The sequence below is a fragment of the Ixodes scapularis genome, unplaced genomic scaffold (assembly GCF_016920785.2).
Source record: "Ixodes scapularis isolate PalLabHiFi unplaced genomic scaffold, ASM1692078v2 PGA_scaffold0__279_contigs__length_252992795, whole genome shotgun sequence".
Classification (NCBI taxonomy): domain Eukaryota; kingdom Metazoa; phylum Arthropoda; class Arachnida; order Ixodida; family Ixodidae; genus Ixodes; species Ixodes scapularis.
The window spans coordinates 197,590,866-197,597,353 of record NW_024609835.1 but is presented as its reverse complement, the minus strand read 5'-3'; the positions used below and the strand labels follow the sequence as shown (position 1 = coordinate 197,597,353).

At 44.4% G+C, this 6,488-nt stretch overlaps 1 pseudogene; it reads left to right on the top strand.

Moving 5' to 3' along the window:
• The first annotated feature begins 4,864 nt into the window (after window positions 1–4,864).
• On the top strand, window positions 4,865–6,283 carry LOC120848797 (annotated as a pseudogene).
• Window positions 6,284–6,488: the final 205 nt, after the last annotated feature.

Genomic DNA, 6,488 nt, shown 5'->3' with positions numbered 1-6,488 from the left:
CTTTGTTGCGGTACTTTTAGTAAGGTGACACAAGGGCTGTGGTCACTACGATTAAGGTGGTATTGTTGCTTATGATGTTGCCACAGCCAGGCTGCTTTATGCACTAAATAAATTAACACTACCTTTTGAAATCACTCCTTTAAGATAGTATTTATTCATGTGGGATACTGGCAACCTTACCAACTCTCGTTATTACAACTACTCGCCTGTCAGGTAAGCAATGACTGTATCGTGCTACGCAGCATAAAGAAGTCATGAAATGATGTCTTCCTGTTCTGTCATCAACCATTTGTTGAGTTAAAAGTCTGGCTATAGTAGTATGACAGTGTTGTCCTGCCCCTAAAAAAGCAACTTTTGATCTCTCTGCTCCTGTGTGCAAAGAGGGTGAAACACTATTTTCTTAACGGTAGAAGGGCCTGAAGCATGTGAGTAACAGTACTGGGCAGAACCTCTCCTGAACAATCAATTGCTCCACTAAATTGAGATTGTCACTACCTGCAACTACATCCTCAGCAGTTCAGATTGCAAATACATAATTAGATTTGGGCCCACCAGCACTGTCATCCTGTCAGTAAATTAATATCTGCTTTTATACAGATGAAAAACAAATTAAGATTAGCAACATACAGTCGGAGGCGTCTTGGGCAACGACTTAGCAGAATCTCGATAATACAAATCTCTCCCCCCCATTCCACTCCACCCACTCCTCTCACTTCAAGTGACCCAAATATTAACCGGCAATGCAATTTGTCACTACGTATTGCGCCATCTAGCGGCTGCAAAATAAATGATTGGGTAGGCCAGGAAAGCCCGGATCGCAAGGACTGCAGGCGGTGCATTTAGAAACCAAGTGTGAATGTGGCATTTTGGACCGGCGTCAGCCTTTTTGAGAACCGTTCTTCTTAAAAGTAAGTCCCGGCTTCACGTCTCCATGAACCCAGCCGGTTTCTGTAGTATCTTGCCTACTCCTATAGGAGTAGGTGAGATGCCACAGGAATCCGGTGGGGTTCGATAGGGTTCCCCCCAAAAATAAATGTCGCTACTGCTGCGTGAAAGACTGTCACAGTCACGAAGGCGACTCAAGCGTCAAACTATACCGCTTCCCCTCGAGATCTTCGGAAGTGACACGACAACAGAAGTGGATCACTACACTGTGATGCATCAGGTAAGTAAATTCTACAGTAATTGTTGCTGTTGAAGTGAACGAAAATAGATGTGCAGGCTTGGAAAGTGGTCGGACGAACTTGTTTTGCAGAGTACTCAGCAAAATAACAATTTTATACAAGTTCTTCTACGAGTCACTATAGCCCGTTGCAACCTAAGAACGAAGGGCGAGGGTAAGACGGGTCGGGGAGGGGGAAGCAGACGGAACGCTGGAGAAGAGAGGGGAAAACTTCCTTCTCTCTTTAGCGTTCCGCCTGCTTCCTCCTCCCCGGCCCGTCTTACCCTCGCCCTTTGTTCTTAGGTTGCAACATACTATAGACACCACATAGGGAAATACAATAGGAACAATTGGGCCGATTGTTGCTTCGCTGTGACGACCAGAATCAGGCGATCAGGCCTTCAAGAAGCGAGAGGCCCGTCCCGGCCGTCGAAGTTGTATGTGCGCATAGCCGTTCGGCACACGCGCGGTCGTAACCAAAACCTTCCAAACCTGCGAGTTCTCAAATAGTAAATTTTCGCAGCACATAAAGCTTTGTTTGTTTCGGCAACAAAATTTAACGCTGAATCTGGTAACAAATGTGACGGCATGCAGAAAACAGGATGCGTAAGTTTTTCTTTAGAAAAAGCTCAAGTGAAGCGTAAATATCCTTCTCACATGTGCACTTTGTTGCCTGTCACCTTTTCACACCAGGCTTGCATATCACGGTACAGCCATTGTAACGTGCATACTGTTCTCTAGCATGCAGAGTATGTTTCTAATTACTCACATTTTCTAGCCGGGGGCGAGCGCGAGGAAACAGGAAGAGCGTGCCGCACCAGGCTTTGGCCGCGCAGGAACGATGGAGCCGTTCTGGCTGGTCTGGCTCATGGCGACTCCTGGAGCGTTCCGCCAGCGAGGTTCAGATCAGGACCGGCGGAAACGGCGAGCCCTGGCCACACCGACCTAGGCCATGACGATCTCGAAGTGGTTAAGCAGCGAGACTGGGGCTGTGATAGCCCGGAACAGCTTGCCTACGCAGCGCTGGCGTGGGGAGGACGATCCGCAGGCCTGGACACGGACAGCGACTGCGAGCTCTGAATGACGGGCGACAACCCGGCTCGGCGGGACGCAGTACCGGCTCTCGAAGACGGACAACTGGGAAGTATAGTAAACCGATTCGCAATCTTCTCGCTGTATTGTGTCACTCCCTGGGAGACGAGCGAAGCACATGCCGATCGCGCGGCGATTATTACAAAGAGACCCCACAAGTGGTAAAGACAACTCAAACTGGTGTCCAAATGACAACTCTAGAATATGCTTGCCGCCTAGCAATGCTGGGTAACAAAGACTTTCGAACTGATAGCCTCCCGGAAATTTTTCTTCTGTAAAGCTATACATTCAGGCTCGAATCGTTCACTGAAAATAAAGCTACAAGTGTCTCAGCAGACCTAATAATGCGAAATCCCCACATGGTAATGCAGCAAGCACAAAAAGAAACAAAGAAACATCCCTAATCCTTACCTTTTCTCCCACGACCATTTTTTTCTTCGCGCTCAGCAGCTCGCTGGCGGGGCAAATTGCCCAGTGTGCACAGACGCCGCCGACGATTCCCAGCACTTCTAGCAACACTAAAGTTTTCATTTCGTTTTTAATTTTATTAACCCTTTTAGATACCTTAAAAAATGTTTGTCTATTTTTAGGACACATTCAATATAAAAATAGTGTTTTTGGGACCCAAAGAAATACTCATGCAAAATGTTTAACGTACCTTAGGAAATACATTTTCTGGTTTCGGTTTCGCGGTATCGAATTTTCGCCGCGAGGGGTTTCCAGATGCTCCGTCGCTCCGACGGCTGCGATGTGCATGGCGGCGCCCAAGATGCGTATCGTCCACGCCGTGCTACGCACTTCGACCTGCTGTTACAAAGGTAAGCAGTACTTTGCTGTGAAGTATGCTAATTTTGAATTTTTACAAGTTCTGGATTCCATAGCGCTGACGTAATTTACCCTGAAACGTATGAAGGTCGGGGAAAAAAAAAGTACATAGTAGATATGCGAAGGCTCTTTCACATGCTCTGATTCTCGCCCGAAATCGGTGCGATTTCTAGTATATGTGCGATTAAAATCGCAGTCGCACTGTCGCAGCGGCTCTGCAACTGGTTTCCACCAAGTTGGTATTTTGCCGCAGAGCCGGTGCGATCGCTTTCTCGTCAATGAGCCGTTCATTAGCCAGCTTTCATCCGCGAAAATAAATGTAGGCACATAAAAGCTTCTGATTTAATGCTTCGTTATTATCAATTTCTGGTTACATATTGGATTCCTAAAACATGTATGATTATTAAGACGTTTTTGTTGTATTTTAGACAAAGTGAAACGCGTCGCGTCTGTGTCCGAAGCGCCAGCCGCTAATCGCGCGGTTGTTGGAGCATGTGAAACCAAACGTTGCGATCGCACTCGCTGCGTCAACTGTCGCACCGATTTTTTTTTTTCGCACAGTCGCTGCATGTGAAATTGTCTTAAGAGAGGAGTCGCAAAGTAGCTCTGTGATTTCTGTGGTGTTCCGTTCCGTGCTTAGATTTGGCAGTGTTTCAGTAGTTTACTTTAGGGGCGGGCGTTCACTCTGAATTTTACATACCTGTGCGCGAGGGATCGGCTGTAATTGTCGGGAGAAAGCTTCCTGTTTGGCGTGGTTTAGTACATCCCCGTTTTCTGGTAGAATTTGACGTGGTGCTCTTTTCTTTTAGGCTTCGTATTCTACTGCTGCCCGAAGGAAATTCCGTCGGGATCTTTCTACCAGACACGGTGTCGCGATCGTCCCTGTGTGGTTTTGATTCCAGAAAGTGGAACAGTTTCTGATGCGGGACCTAGTGATAGTGAAGTGAGTGACAGTGACGAGGAGAACTTGCCAATGAAGTGCCTAACAACAGAACTTCCAAGCGATAACAAAACTGAAGGCAGAACACCCGCCTGTCCACTTCTGTCAACGTCAAGAAAGTAGCAAAAGTCACCGCCGCAAGTTTTTGACTGGGGAAAAGAAGACCGGTGTTTTCTGGAGCCTGCGGAACCCATGTTTACGGCCTCTGATGATGTCAAATGCCGACTGAAATATTTTCAAGTTTTCATTGATGACAAGCTGCTGACGATTGTTGACGAGACAAACCTGTATTCTTTCCATCAGGCTATTGCATATAGGTAAACGCTTGTTACACTGTGCCAACATGCTTACGCAAAGTACATATTATTTGAAGTGAATCGTTGCATCGCCCCTTCAATTAAGCACCTTATAAAATCAAATGTGGTGTTTGAGCTCTGTACATCTTATTTAATTTTACAAGAAAACATGTTTTCATTCAACACCATACATATATCCGTAATGTGTGCTCACCAGAGGCACCCTGGTGTGCATGTCAAACCAGTTTAGTGTGCCTTGGTGTGGACATTAGACCAGTCTGGTGTGGCATAGTGTGCACATCAAGCCATTCTGGTGTGCTGTGTTGTGCACATCAAACCAGCCTGGTGTGTTTTGATGTGCACATCAGACCACACTAGGATGATGTGATGGGCACACCAAACCAGCCTAACGTGTTCTGGTGGGGACAACAGAACACGTTAGGCTGGTCTGATGTACGCACCAGAACACACCTGGCCGGTCTGATGTTTACGTCAGAAAAACTAGGACACACCAAACCGGTCTGGTGGATTTTTCAATAGGTAAGTGTTTGTACAAAGCAAGACGACCTTCTTTCTGCAGTCCATTCATGCTTAGCCGACGTTATCATTTTAACAGAAACTTGGCTGACAGATGATATCTCAAACTCGGAACTAACCATACACCCCTCACATTTTATTTTTCGTAATAACAGAGCAGGCCGAAAGGGAGGAGGTGTGCTTGTAGCACTCAAAAATACATACCTTATTGATTGTTCTGATACTGTTCCAACCTTTGAAGCCGTTTGGGTTGGAATAAAAATGCCTACCAAGTTTATTATTGTAGTTGCTTGTTATAAGCACCCAACTGTTTTGGATCTTGCTCCGGTACTTCATGATTTTTTGGAGTCTGTGGTTCCTTTATATCCAAATGATGTACTTGTTATTTCTGGTGATTTTAATTACCTTGAAATTAAGTGGTCCCTTCTGTCTGATAAAATACCATTTTTATCGTGACAAAACCTTCCAAAACAGTCTCGGGATTTTGTTGATGTTATATACTCTTTTGCACTTTCTCAAATTGTTAATAAAACCAGTCGCGGTGAAGCCATGCTTCACCTTTTTTTATTTCAAAACCCGATCTAGTTGCAAATACTGTGTATATGGAACCATTAAGTGATCACATATCTATTACTGTTGAACTTTCCATTCCATCATATGAGCAACCTCTTGGGGCAAAAACAATTCCCAGTGACTCAAGGGCAAACCTCGACGATGTTAACCAACACTTTTCGCTATTTTGAGCTTGGTTTTAGAGGAATTTGACTCTAGGTCTTTGAATGAAAACTGGATTTTGTTTAAGTGTAAATTGCTTGAGTTGTGTGACAAATTTATTCCGAAACTAACCCTTCACGTGTCGTTTTCAGACCCGTAATTTTCAACACGTTTGAAGAGGTTGCTAAATAAAAAGAATAGACTTTTTCGCGGTGCAAAGGCGTCTCAGACTGCTATTTCATGACTCAAATACAAGGAGTGTTATTTAGCTTGCAAATATGAAATAAAAATTGCGAAAGATAGGTTTTTTAACTTCGATCTTTGTAATACACTGAAAACAAATCCAAGAAAGTTTTGGGCCGCTGTTAATCCAAAGCAGGTAAAAAACTCGGTCAGCTTGAGTGACGCCTCTGGAAAACGTTTATCGACAGCCCAGACTTGCGAGCTGTTCTGTACTTTCTTTAGTGAAGTGTTCACTGATGAAGCTTTCCATTACCCTCTTACTGCCCAGAATATCTTATAACCACCCAAATAGATCAGATCATTGTAACAAATGACAACATTTCAAAAATAATATCAAATTTACCATCTAACTCGGCTCCCGGTCCTGACCTTATAACTACAAAGCTGCTCAGGATTACAAGTGACATATTTAGTGTACTCTTATCCCGCATATTTCAGAAATCCTTTGATTCTGGTGTTGTTCCGGCTGACTAGAAATCTGTAATGGCTGTCCCAATTTTTAAAGATGGCGCAAAAGATGTCCTTACCAATTTCAGACCCATATCTCTAACCTCTGTTGTAAGTAAATTGATAGAACTTGTCGTTTATTCTAATGTAATGAAATATTTATGTGTAAATAATATGCTCATCTCAAACCAGCACGGTTTTCCTGCGGTCGTACTCCTGTGAATCTCAACTT